Below are 15,198 nucleotides of genomic sequence, written 5' to 3' on the forward strand. Positions count from 1 at the left end.
TCTCCACTAGAGGTGAATGTCCTAAAGTGATTGCTTTTATAATCAAATCCCATTTTCCTCGAAGCTGATAAACGATCAAACCAAATCTAATTTTATACAACTTTCTTTTTCAAGGTGATGTTATTTCATTCTCAATAAATGGGCCAAATTTCGTGAGATCAACACTTTTGGGGGTAATCCAAAATGTTCTCACGTGGTTTCCCATGCTCATAACACTACCGTCAGAGGAGCAGAGACCCATAGCTATTGAAAACTTCACAACAAACCAACATTCAAACTTAAGGGATAAGATCGTAGGCTATCACAATGAAAATACTCCCTCTAGCATCTACCGGACAAATCACGTCAAGAATAGCTCATGAGGGTGTTGCATCCAAAACATTAAACAACTTACATCAAGCTAGGAATATGCATAACATGAGAGACAAAGATAACAACCAAACCAACACAGTTCATGAAATTTACTTGTGAACAAATCATCAAAGTGTGCATCATTACTTGAAGCCAAGCAACAATCAAGATAAAGGGAACCATTTGCCCCACACAAGCAAGCCCAAAAATCACAATAAAAAGGCACCCACAGGATCCACAAATACCAACAAACACCCCCCCATCCACACTTAAAATCTAGCACTGTCCTCAGTGCTTACAAAAAGAGGGGTGAAAGAGGATAACTTTCCTGAATACCGATCCAAGTGGCGAGCCCGTAGCATCCCACGGTGTCTGCCTATCTCTCATCCAAAAAAAAAAAAAACAAAACAAACAATCCCCAACGCACCAACCTGCACCAAACAACAGAAACACAAACCTAAACAAAACGAAAGAAAAATGAAAACAAGAGAAAGCAAGAAAACATGGGTTGCCTCCCATGCAGCGCTAGTTTTTAAGTCACTAGCCCGACTAAGAGGACCCCTTAATCAAAGAACGATTGAAGCGTCAGCTACTTAAGTGCTTGTGTAAACACATCATCTTTAATTACAGCTGTGGGCCCTCCTAATGAGCATACAACGCTCATTGCATCCAATGATTTCCTTACAACTCTTCTTCGGGAGCCAGATTGAAAACTCCCATTTTTCTTCTCCTCTAAAGACAGTACACACTGCAACCCTTGCACTACATCATCCTTGCATTGCAGCATGTCCAGAAATTCTTCTTCAATGACTGTCTCCTCTTGCAGGTTAGCTAGGAATTCTTGCACTATATCATCTTCGTGTGGCAGCTTGTCCAACGGCTCTTCTTCAATGACCACCTCATCTTGCAAGCTATCAAGAAACTCCTGCACAATGTCGTCCTCCTCCTGCATGTTGTCAAGAAATTCTTGCACAATACGATCCTCATCCGCAGCCTCAATGATCTCAACATAAGAGCAATTTATCAATGAAGGATTAGGAGTAGTGGATTTTTTTTATCAAAAACTGAAAATGTTACCGATCTACATGACCCTGCCATACTTAAAGTTCCCGATCCCACGTCAATGCGAGTGTGGGTGGTAGCCATAGAAGGCCGGCCAAGTAGAACGAGATGACCATTCTCTCCTCTAATTCATTTATCTGCATCAAGCATCACAAAATCCACCAGCACTCTAATTCCTCTCACCGTGACTTCGACATCCTCCACAAGTCCTCGTGGACTGCTGATAGAACTGTCACCTAGCTCTATTCTCATATCAGTGCACTTCAGCTTGTCTTTCTTCCTGCCAAGCTTCTCAAAAATGTCGAGTGGCATCAAGTTGACTGCCGCACCCAAATCTAGCATGCCCGAGACCTCCCCAACTCTACCCAAACCAATACCAAAAATGAAACTGCCAGGATCTCCTTGCTTCGGTAGTGGTTGGGTTAGATTAACAGTGACTAGTAGCAGACGCGAACTGGACGTCGGATAGCTTTTATTGCTTCAACGGTTTTGCTCCTCCATTTTCCTATGGTCCTTTAGGCATTTTCCTTGACTACCGCCACGACATGAGCTTGATGCGGCTGCTGATCCTGATTTGGAAACTTCCCAGTTGGCTGTTGTTGTTGCAGCTGATTCAAGGCCCTCGTTAGTTGCCTAACTGTAGTCTCGAGGCACTTGAAGGTAGTACTCTGAGCCTCCATCGCCTATTTGCTAGCTTGCATGAAAGCTTGCATCTGATCCTTAAATTAGGGGCCTGTAGGTTGGTGCTGCTGAGGTGGGGAGAACTGTTGCTGGGTCTGATAACCCATAGGCTGCTGGAATTGATAGAATTGAGAACTCTGCACGTGTCCTTGCATGTAACCCTGGAGTTGCCCACTCGAATACCCTTGTGCAGAAAAGACTTCCACTCCTCCTTCATAAGTACGCTCGTCCATCCTATGACACCCGTTGGCACCATGGCCATATTCGCCACAAATGCCACAACTCACGGCATTTGGCTTGTGGGTAGGAGGGGTTTTCACTTCGCTCATCTTCAGCTGTTGCAACTCTCTTCTCATGTTGACCAGCTGCTTCTGGAGCTCATAACTCGGTGCCACTGCACTTTAGCTCGTCTGCAGTCTTTCTAGCAATGTTCCCTCCTGCAGTGCTGTCCACCATGAATTGGACAGTCTGCACCAGCCCGTCATAGAAAAATTACATCAACATCACAGTGGTCAGTTGGTGCTGCGAGCACTGGCGGAGGAGTTCTTGAAATCTCTCCCAAGCCTCATGAAAAGGTTCGTCCGCTCCTTGGATGAAGTTCATGATTTGAGCTCTGATCTCCTGTGTCTTGTGATTCAGGTAGTACTTCAGCATAAACTTCTCACACGCCTCCCCCCAAGTGGTTATGGAGTTGGGCGGCAGAGATAGCAGCCACGTCCTCGGCCGATCCTTAAGTACATATGGGAGGCACTTAAGCTTCAGCTGCTCCTCTATGAGGTCTAACAGTGGGAAGGTTTGCACTTGGGTGCAGAAGTCTCTGATAAACTACTGGGCATCTTCATTCGGCAGCCCATAAAAGAGGGGAAACAGACTTGAATCATTGGGCTTCAGGTTGTAATTCCTGACTGCAGTGGGGAGCACAATAGCTGAGTTCGTGGCCTCTATGACAGGCCGAGCAAAATCCCCCATGTACTGCAAATTTCTTCCTGCCATCTTCTCAACTCCAACACTAGACAAAAGAGACTCGGTACCCTCTCATGGGTTTCAAGCACCTCACGTGCACGGTGAATGTTGTCAAGTAGAATGTCAAATTTCTGTTAAGACTCCAACTCCCTAGCAACACAACACTCAACAAAATAGATCAAACGCACCTGTAGGAGAAAGAAAATAACCGAGCAAAACTAAAAATAAAATAAACACGAAAATCAAAGTAGCACAACCAAACACCTAAAGCCTTCCCCGACAACGGTGCCAAAATTTGACTCGACCCAAAACACCTAAGGGATTGACTCGCAATCAAACAAGGGCATCCTAGCATGATAAGTTGACCTAAGTCGTCTCTCAAGGAAGGCTAAGCAGGGCTTCAATCGTGCTACTCACAGAAAATGATAAATCCCAAATACTCTAATCAATAGTTGGGTCTGACACTCTCTCGCTCTCTTGTTCATTAAAACGTAATTGAAATGAAGCTTATAACGTTAACTAGGCAATAAATAAATAGCAGATAAATAACGTAGTGATAAAGCATAAAAACTAGAATTGTAATCTAACACCTCTAAAAAGCGAATATGAAATCCTAAACATCGATCAACAATTCTCTAGGCATGAGAAAAAGGACAAGCATTTAACCAAACGAATACTAAGCAACAATTATCTAGGCAAGGAAAATAACAAGCATTAAAACCTATGGAAAGCATTAACCATCATTAATCCTAAAGAACATGTAAACGAAAAGCAACACAGATTCAACGGAGAATTACACTAACAAATCAACCAACGATCTAACTATACTAACTAGGCGATAAGATTAACCAAGCATAAATCAATACTAAATATCATTATCAAAACGTGTTCAGTTATCTAGGAAAAGAACAACCAAGAAAGCTTGTAGAATTTGGTAAATCAATACATAGAACTTACAATTGATTAAAGGAAACAACGATCTATCGTAATCCGAGAGTTTCTAATGTGTTTTTCCCTACCAAAACTCTAAGAAAATACAGTAAAAATACAGCTGGGGGCTGGCTGGGTCGAGAATGGGCGCTGAATCCCTAAAAAATGAGTTTTAAACCGTAAAAAAACGTAACTTCCAGATCGCGCAGGCGGCGCCACCGCCTATTCCCTTCGCAGAATGGGCACGGCGAGCGCCGCCTCCCAGCGAGCACCGGCCACTACAATGCGCAGAGTTTTTGATTTGGTCGGTTCTCCCTAGTTTCAAGTCGGATTTTAGATCTGTTTTCGCCTACGAACTCGTATCGTGATGAACTTCGATTCTTTTTCAGACCATTCAACTATATTCTGACTTTATTTTTGTCCACATATCAATCAATTTAAGCATAAAATCCTGAGACAACAAAATTAGCACAAAAGCTCAAATCAATCAACTCTTGAGTGAAAGAGACCAAAATAAAAGTCAATATAACACGTAAGCACCCAAAAATTCATCACAAAATAGGGCTAAACAATAGACGACGACCACCAAATTGGAGCTGTTGCCAGGGAGCAGTGTTAATTGAATTCTTTTTTCTTTTGGTGTTTTTTTTTTCTTTTTTTTATGAGCAGATCTTCCAAGCCGAATCTCCTCTATGATTTGAGATCGAGAAAACTGCGAAGAGATTGAGATAAGAGGCTAAGGTGAGAAAGCTGTTAGGTTTGCTGGATTCGCAACTCGATCTGTCTGCCCAAACGTAATATTTCGTCACGGCTTAACCTAGTGCTGCCACTGCTGACGAGGCTCTGTTTGCCCAAACGGACTCAGAAGCAGAGACAGAAAGTGAAGAGGACGTTGAGTCGATTTTCGACGCGAGTTCTAAAGGCGAAATTGCTGCTAACGATCTCAGGTTGTGTGACCTCTCCACTCACAAAGCTGATGACCCTCCTACTCTCATCCGAATGCCAGTGGCTGCTACTTCCATCGAGATTAAGCTTGGGTTGCTTAATGTTCTCTCTAAGTTCTATGGCAAGAAGGGAGAAGATCTATATAATTTCCTAAGCGAGTTTATCAAAATTTGCAAGGTACAGAAACGTCCCACTGCAATGACAGAGGAGCATTTCAGGTTGACAGTTTTTCCTTTCACCATGACAACTGAGGCGAATTTTTGGTTCGCGAGCCTTCCACCGAACTCTATCACTACATGGGCCGCGATGAAGAACCTCTTTTTGGAGCATTTTTTTTCCTCCCACCAAGACGAATGCGCTAAAGAAGGAAATTAGTGGAGTGAAGCAGGAGTATGATGAATCATTGAGCACGTATTGGACCAGGTTCAGGAGATTGGTGGACAGCTGTCCCAACCACAAATTTTCTAAGGGGGACTTTCTGCAATACTTCTATCCGGGGATGACAATAGACACTAAAAATATGGTGAATTCTTTTAGTGGAGGCAGGTTTTCTCAAAACACTGTGAGTGAAGCCAAAAAGTTGATCCAACACTTAGTGGAGACAACGAGAGAGTATGAGAAGCCACATATGCAATTTCTCAAGAAGGCGACACAAGCAAACTCCTATAATTTTGAAGACAATATCGAAGAGAGAATGGGGAGAATAGAGAGACTGCAAAATACCGTGGTGGAAAAAGTAGCAAGTGCTGGACAACCGACCGAAAAACCATGCGGAGCGTGTGGCAATTTTGGCCATACAAGTTTGAAATGTACCGGGGCTGACGAAGATTTTCAAGCTCAAGTGAATTCTTCTCATAACTTTTACAGCTGCACTGAGCCACTGTCCCCTTTGCCCAAACGGGACCCCTACTCGAACAACCACAATGCACCATGGAGAAATCATCTTAACTTTTGATGGAGGGACCCAGAGCAGAAGCAACCTCAACAAGTGCCTCCACATAATCATCTCTTCTTTGTTTGTGTTCTGCTCTACTCGGTCAGAGCTAGCTTCCGAGTGCCCCTCAGAATCAGAGTCAGAGTATAACACGTCTGCTCTGGTATGTGTGCGAGTGTTATCCAGCGGGGAAGTTAGTTTTCTTTTCAGACTACGGCGTCCCTGCATACACAACACTTAAAACACGGATTAAACGCACCGGGTGGGAGGAAAAGAAAAGTAAAAATAAAAACGTAAAGTAAAGAAACAAGAAAAACAGAAAGAAAAGTGACACAATTAAACGCCTAAAACCTTCCCCGGCAACGGCGCCAAAATTTGACTCAACCTAGAAACACCTCTAGTTTGACTTGCAATAGAACAAGGACATCCTAGTGATGGTAAGTTAACCCAATGTCGTCTCTCAAGGAAGATCTTTAAGGGCAATTAATTATGTCACAAGAAAGCTATAAACTAAGGATTGAAAGCTGTAAAATTATCTAAAGCTGGGAAAATAAACTTAACTAGAAACTTAAACTAAAGAATTATCTAGGCATGAAAAAGAATTATTAACTGTTGGGAACCTTGTGGAATATCCTAACCCTTGTTTTGATGATACCAAAATTCATAGGACTTATATGTAATAGACTAACGAAGACTGAAGACTGAAGACTGCAGATACCAACTGAAGTATCAGTTGAAGAATCAGTTGAAGACTGATTATTTAATGCGCGCAAAGGACTGATACTAAAGTCAAGTATCAGTTGAACATTCCTCCTAGGACTGATCTTCCAACGTTCAGAGGAAGCCACGTACGCACAAGTACAGCCGCATTAAATGCAGAGATCTCAGAATATCTTATCTCTGCAGAGGTCATTCCTATCTGGTGGTTACTTTTCAGAGATGTCACATCTCCTGTCCATCAAAGAGAGCCGTTTCCACACAGACAAGGAACCTCGAAGATTGAATCCTCAGCCCAAATTCGAATTGCTCTCCAACGGAAGAAATCTTGAGGACGATTTACGCCAACAGATCTATTCAAGATTTCTCCTACAAATAGCGCTCGAGGATCACTTCAACCTTCACCGATTCAACGACATAAGCTGAAGCTCTGCCAAAATTGCTACTCAGCCTAAAGCTTAACCGCCCCAAAGCTTGAATCGAAGAAGAGAATTCCAAAGCCAAAATCAGTCACTGCTGATTACATACATTCTCTTAGACCCTAGGCATATATCTGTTTACCCAGAAGCCAAAGGTCAAACTTGCTTCAAAGAACTTGTTCTTTGTAAGTATAGTTGGCACTCGTTCAAACCTCCTCCCCATAAGAGTGTTTGAGTGGTTCGGAGTTCAGGAAGGTACTCTGAACTCTGAGTGAAAAGTCTGAGCACGAGGTGTGCTTAGCAGGGAAATCCTACGCGAGGTGTGTGGGTGCTGAAGAAGGGTTTTCTTCAGTTTACGGTTGTGTGCACCAGGCAAGCACACGTGTACAGTTTGCAGTGCACCAGTGAAGCACTTGCGGAGTGGATTGTTGGTCTGATCAACCAACCGTGGATGTAGGAAAGGGTTTTTCCGAACCACGTAAAAGTCTCTGTGTTATTTACAGCTTTCAGTTTTACATTCTTAGTTGTGCTATTTCAATTGATAAAACTGAACACTGAATAACAGCAAAGAGAAACCTTAATCCAACAACCTGCTCCACCGAGGCTATTACGAAACTAAGTTTAATTTCCGCTGCGTATGATATCAATCTAACTGAACTATCCTCTGATAGTAAGGAAGAGTGATATCATCTCTATCTTTGCAAACACGACTGAAGCCCTTACTTGGATCAGTTAAGTTCCAGTAACTTAACTGATAACTCATTACTGAAGAGCTTTCAGTATCAGTCGTCAACCCTGTTGGTCAAAACTGATTTCAGTAAAACAGGAGTCCTTGTTTGCGTGCAAAGTTTCGTTTTGATCTTTGACTGAGATCCCTCTGATTGAGGTCAGTAGATTAAGTCAAAAATAGCCTATAGGTGTATTCCCCCCCTCCCCCATACACCTATTCGAGACCCTCAGGACCTAACAATTGGTATCAGAGCGGGTTGTTCGCAAGAACTATCTGCATCTGACTAGGTTCTATTTGAACTAGATCCTTTTTCTTAAAGGTCTCGAAAAAGTTTTACTCTTTCTTTTTGTGTTTGCTATTTGCTCTATCTGCTGTTATCTGTTCTCTCTTTTTTGATGGAGACTAACCACAGCAGATTATCTTCTCTACCTATGTTTAGTATTGAAAAATACGACATATGGAAGTTTCGGCTTGAAAGCTTCCTCACCGCCCAACATTGCCGAATGTGGGAAGTCATCACCAGCGGACCGATCACCATCACCGAAACTGTCAAAAGGGTTCCTAATGATCTCCATCAGGATCCTTACGATGAGGTCCAACCCAAGTCAAAGGCAGACTTCACCACAGAAGAAAGGAAGCAAGATGAGTTAGACAACCTCGTCAAAAGCATCATCTCCGGCACTGTTCCCGACAAGCATGTCATGAAGATCATCAAGTGCGGAACTGCAAAGGAGATGTGGGACATTCTGGAAAGAATGTGCGTAGGTTCCGAGGAAATCAAGGAGAATAAGCTATCGATAGCTTGCCAGAAGTTCGACTCCTTCCTCATGCTCAAGAATGAATCTGTCGAGGAAATGGAACAAAGATTCAATCTTATCTTGAATGAAGTTCAATCCATTTCCAAAGACAAATACACTCAACGAGAAATCAACCTGAAGATTCTTCGAGCACTGCCACGTGGAGAATGGCAGATCTACTCAGTCGCTCATCAACATAAGCCAGGATTCAGTCAGCTCCCGACAAACAAGCTTTTCTCCGATCTCATGGCAAATGAGTTCGACCTTCTGAGAAATCTTGGTAACAAGAAGGCTGGAGGATCAGACGAAGATGGTCCATCAACCTCAAGAGGAGTGGCACTGAAGGCCTCAACCAGAGAAGGCAAGAAGCAGATCAAGGAACCAACGGAACTCAACCCAGAGAACATCTTCAGTCAATATGCTTTGTTGACTGAAAGATTCAACAAGATGGAGTCCAAGTTCCGGAAGTACAGAAGGTTCCACAAGCAGCACTACAAAGGAAAAGAAAGAGAAGGCAACTCCAGACATTCCACAGATCGAAGCGGAGAAAGGAAGTCAGCCGCTTACGACATCAAAGATATGGAATGCTTTGGATGTAGAAAGAAAGGGCACTTTCGACATGAATGCCCTGATCTGACTCCAGCTGAGCGCAGAAAACTGAAAGCTAAGAAAGATCGTAGCTTTTCGAAGAAGAAAGCGATGGTTGCTGACGATGCTGACTCTTCCAAGGATACATCAGAATCATCCGACTTTGACAGTTCCAGCTCAGATGATGAGAGCCGAGCCCTGATGGCTAACGAATCAGAAAGCGTGGCTGACAACAGCTACGACAATGGAATGAATGGCTCAGAGGTAAACTCTCACTCAAAAACTCCTTTTTCTGATAACTTCCTGATGCTTTCAGGAGACCACTCAGAATCTGGAGATAGCTCATCCGATGAAACTGACGAGTTTGATCAGCTCATGACTGATCACTGTCAGCTGAGGAAAATGTTCGAAGATCTCCTCAAGCAGAATCAGAAAATGGACAAGGAGATCAATGATGAACGAGCTAAGAATCAGACAATCGTCTACTTTCCGGATGAAACTTGTCTTGATCAGCTAATCATGGAGAACAGCCGACTGGAAGAAGAGCTCAGAATCTCCAACTCAGAATGTGAAATAGCATCTCATGAGATCAAGAGGCTAAATCACAAGTTGGAAGAAACAGTCAAGAACTGCATGATGCAGTCTCCCATGATGAGCAACTTTCCATCGAAAAGACTGGTCAACAACATCGGAGGAAAGGTTGCAGCTGACAAAGGAAAGGATATCATGATCATCTCAAAGGACGATCCTTCTAAAATAATAACCTCAGAAGAATCAAGAGATCATGATATGGATGAAGTTCGCAAGCGCAGACTGATGGCTAGATCAAATGTTCCACCTCCACGAAGCTTCAGACGAGCTAAGGAGGCCCCCAACCAGATCATTCTACTGAGAAGACTGGAAAGTAGATTTCAGTCAAAGATCAGAGAAGGAACATCAGGAGCCAAGAAGAATCTTCCTCATCAATCCAGGGGGAAGAAAGGCCACATCAGTCAGAAACTGACATCTTCAGTTCAGTTTCAGAAGGAACAACATCCATGGAGACCAAGCAATGCTGAGTCAAGACGAACCGAGAGCCATCCACGACAACTAGCTACTGGACATCAGCCAAGTCTCCAAAAGTCTGCAAAGACTCAAGTATCTCAGGGAAGATACTTCGCCGAGCAACGAAGACCTCAACCACTCATCAGACAGAACTGCTACAAGAGTGAGGCCTTCAAAAGGATTTCTCAACAGAAGAATGCTCATGTGCCACCTGAAGCGCCAACGACGTCAATCAGACATTCAACAAAGCGCAAGAGATCAGCCAGACCAACTCTGAAGCAGATATGGGTTCCAAAGGGAACTCGAGCTAACATCGAAGGACCCAAAGCTTGATTGGGTGCCTGAAGCAACTCTTCCTTGCAGGTCAATGTCAGGAAACACAAAAAGAAGGAAGAGGCCAAAGCTTCGATCAGAACGTGGTATCTGGACAGTGGCTGTTCTAAGCACATGACGGGCTACAAAGAATATCTATCTCAGTATGTTGAGAAAGCTGGATCCAAAGTTGCATTCGGAGACAACTCAATCGGAGAAACAAAAGGCTACGGTGTGCTCAACATGGGTAACGCCAGTATCAGTAATGTTAGCTTTGTTTCTGGTATTAAACATAATCTGTTGTCTGTGAGTCAATTTTGTGACAGTGGTTTCACAGTGAAGATCAAGAAGGATGAATTCACTGTTAGAAACAATCAAAAGAAGGTGGTTCTGAAAGGATTCAGACAAGGGAGTCTCTACGTCGTTTCTTGGGAAGACAGCCCACCGGAAACGTGCCTCATCAGCAAGAGCAGCTCGGAGCTCAATTGGCTATGGCACAAGAGACTCAACCATCTCAACTTCAAGACGATCAACAAACTTGCTAAACATCAACTGGTAGAAGGCCTTCCTTCTATTGTGTTCCAGAAGAAGCAAGAATGTGAAGCATGCCTCAGAGGAAAGCAGACGCGGACATCATTCAAGTCAAAGTCAGGACACTCCTCTGAAAGGATTCTGCATCTACTTCACATGGATCTGTTTGGCCCGATCACTCCAAGAAGCTACAACGGTAGGAAGTACACCTTAGTAGTTGTGGATGATTATTCACGATATACTTGGGTTATCTTTCTCTTCAAGAAGAAAGAGACACTGGAGGAACTGCCAAAGCTGCTGAGAAGACTGAGCGTTGAAAATGAAGTCAACATCATCAGCATCAGATCAGATCGTGGGACTGAGTTCCTCAATACTGTCATTCGTAAGTATTGTGATGAACAAGGAATCAGTCATCAAACTTCTGCAGCAAGAACTCCACAGCAGAACGGAGTTGCAGAAAGAAGAAACCGGTCTCTAAAGGAAGCAGCAAGGACGATGCTAGCCGAGTCAAAACTCCCCTTGAAGTTTTGGGCCGAAGCAGTCAACAACGCATGCTACACGCAGAATCGCTCCTTCCTCACTCAGAGACATGAAAGAACTCCATACGAGTTATGGAAGGACAGAAAGCCATCGATTGCCTACTTTCATGCTTTCGGTTCTAAGTGTTTCATACACAACAATGATAAGAAGAGGTTGAACACTTTCGATAGCAAGGCTGATCCAGGAGTCTTCCTTGGATACTCTGGAACAGAACGTTCAAGCAAAGCCTATCGAGTGTTTAATACTCAAACTCTTTGTGTTGAAGAAACACCTTATGTGATCTTTGATGAGTCTACAGATGGTTTCAGGGAACAAGAAGCTGAAAAGTGTGTTCAAAACAATGAAGGTTCCAGAGCTGAAATCCACAACACCGAGCCCTCTACTGTCTTGATATGGGGACCAGGCAAAGATGAAGATACTGAGATGCTTCAGTATCAGAAGATCAACCGAAGGTCTGAAGTTCAGACTGGAGCGAATGCAGACGGCATCAGTCAAGGGGGAACTCCAGTTGCTGAAGTTAGAGTTGAACGCGCAGAAGCCGCCCCAGCTCAACTCACCCCTGCTCCAGAAGGTGCTCAACACCCCAGAACCATTCTGACCGAAGAAGCCCCACCTTTACCTGAAGAGATCAAGAAGTATCGAAGATGGTTTGAACTCCACTCAAAGGAGAACATCATTGGAGAACCATCAGATGGCGTCAAGACTCGGAGATCAATGTGCAACCTCGTCTTCGACATCAATCAGAACTGCATCAACGAAGATAAGAATTTCAGCTGTTTCTTATCAACTACAGAGCCCAATGATATTGAAGAAGCTCTGAAGTCTACTCAGTGGGTCATCGCAATGCTAGAAGAACTCAATGAATTCAACCGGAATTCAGTTTGGGAGCTTGTGGATCGACCAGACGATGCAAAGGTGATTGGCTTGAAATGGATTTTCAAGAACAAGGAAGACGAAGAAGGAAACGTTGTGAGAAACAAAGCAAGGCTAGTGGCTAAAGGATACAGTCAAGAAGAATGAATCGACTACGACGAGACGTTCGCCCCAGTTGTCAGATTGGAAGCAGTCAGACTCTTCTTAGCCTTCGCAGCTCACAAAGGTTTCAAGGTACACCAAATGGATGTCAAGTGTGCATTTCTCAATGGAGTGCTCACAGATGAAGTCTATGTAGAACAACCTCCAGGGTTTGAGGTTGCTGGACCAGAAAAGGTGTGCAAGCTGAAGAAAGCGCTCTATGGGTTGAAGCAAGCACCAAGAGCGTGGTATGATACTCTCTCGGAGTATCTGGTTGAACAAGGCTTCAAAAAGGGATCTGTGGACAGAACTCTGTTCACTCTCAAAGAAGGAGAAGATCTCTTGCTTGTTCAGATTTATGTCGATGACATAATCTTCGGATCCAAATCCGAACGCATGTGCAAGAAGTTTGCTGACATCATGACCAACAAATTTCAAATGTCCATGATGGGAGAAATGAATTTCTTTCTCGGATTGCAAGTTAAGCAGACCAACGAAGGAATACTGATCAGCCAGTCCAAGTATGCCAAGGAACTGATAGCTAAGTTCGGTATTCAGCACATGAAGTCAGTCAAGATCCCAATGAACACAAACTGGAAAGTTGATCCAGGTTCAGAAGGAAACTCTGTCTCTTCGAAGAAGTACAGAGAAATCATTGGATCTTTGCTGTATTTGACTGCGAGCAGACCAGAAATCGCATTTGCAGTCGGGGTATGTGCAAGATATCAATCAGATCCTAAGGAAGCTCATTTGGATGCAGCAAAGCGGATTCTGAGATATCTAAAAGGCACGCCCAATTTAGGATTGTGGTATCCAGCAGACGACGACATCAAGCTCACCGGATATTCAGATTCAAACTTCAACCTTCACCGATTCAACGACATAAGCTGAAGCTCTGCCAAAATTGCTACTCAGCCTAAAGCTTAACCGCCCCAAAGCTTGAATCGAAGAAGAGAACTCCAAAGCCAAAATCAGTCACTGCTGATTACATACATTCTCTTAGACCCTAGGCATATATCTGTTTACCCAGAAGCCAAAGGTCAAACTTGCTTCAAAGAACTTGTTCTTTGTAAGTATAGTTGGCACTCGTTCAAACCTCCTCCCCATAAGAGTGTTTGAGTGGTTCGGAGTTCAGGAAGGTACTCTGAACTCTGAGTGAAAAGTCTGAGCACGAGGTGTGCTTAGCAGGGAAATCCTACGCGAGGTGTGTGGGTGCTGAAGAAGGGTTTTCTTCAGTTTACGGTTGTGTGCACCAGGCAAGCACACGTGTACGGTTTGCAGTGCACCAGTGAAGCACTTGCGGAGTGGATTGTTGGTCTGATCAACCAACCGTGGATGTAGGAAAGGGTTTTTCCGAACCATGTAAAAGTCTCTGTGTTATTTACAGCTTTCAGTTTTACATTCTTACTTGTGCTATTTCAATTGATAAAACTGAACACTGAATAACAGCAAAGAGAAACCTTAATCCAACAACCTGCTCCACCGAGGCTATTACGAAACTAAGTTTAATTTCCGCTGCGTATGATATCAATCTAACTGAACTATCCTCTGATAGTAAGGAAGAGTGATATCATCTCTATCTTTGCAAACACGACTGAAGCCCTTACTTGGATCAGTTAAGTTCCAGTAACTTAACTGATAACTCATTACTGAAGAGCTTTCAGTATCAGTCATCAACCCTGTTGGTCAAAACTGATTTCAGTAAAACAGGAGTCCTTGTTTGCGTGCAAAGTTTCGTTTTGATCTCTGACTGAGATCCCTCTGATTGAGGTCAGTAGATTAAGTCAAAAATAGCCTATAGGTGTATTCCCCCCCCCCATACACCTATTCGAGACCCTCAGGACCTAACATTAACTAATGCTTGTAATTTAAACTTAAATAAAACTTAATCTTAAAATTATCTAGGCGTGAAACTATTAAACCCTAGGCAAGAATTAAACCAACTAAAGGTAAAGAATTAACTAGACAAATTGAATTTAAATAACTTTAATTAAAACTTCTAATCTAATCTAACTAGGCAGAAACCAAAGTGCATAATTTAAAGAAAGTATCATAAATACGCATAAGTAAATTTGCAGAATTTAAAGAAAGCATAAGCAAAAGCAAATAAATAAACTTGATTAAAGAAATACCATAAGTCGTCTCGAGAAGTAATCTGTCACGTAATTACAACTCTAAACGGAAAACTAATCTAAAACATGAATTAAAAAAACTATAAACTAAACTAACTAGAACAGAAATCGAAACTGGAACTATGAAAAACAATAAACCTAAGCTTTAACTAACTTGGCGGAAACTAAAGATTAGGGCAAAGGGTTTTATCTAACTACACGCCTGGAGGCAGAATGATTGATTTTACAATGAATAACTAAGCCCTATTTATAGACTTCAAATCCCTCTTGATCACCATGAAAGTTGCCTTTCAAAGTAGAACTCTAAAGGCAATAAAATCGTGCAAGATAAGGCAACTCCAGCTGGATGCGCGCCATGGAAAACACTCCTTCTTTGGCCAACAATCGCAGCTCTGGCGGGAATAACTCTGCTCTGGAAAGGTCGGCTCTGGTCTGCTACAGCGCTATCTTCGCAGCTCTGCTCTGACGAGCGTCTCTGCTCTGGCGCGTTTCTCTGCTCTGGCATAGG

This window comes from Salvia miltiorrhiza, chromosome 3 (genome assembly GCF_028751815.1).
Source record: "Salvia miltiorrhiza cultivar Shanhuang (shh) chromosome 3, IMPLAD_Smil_shh, whole genome shotgun sequence".
NCBI classification, from domain to species: Eukaryota; Viridiplantae; Streptophyta; class Magnoliopsida; order Lamiales; family Lamiaceae; genus Salvia; species Salvia miltiorrhiza.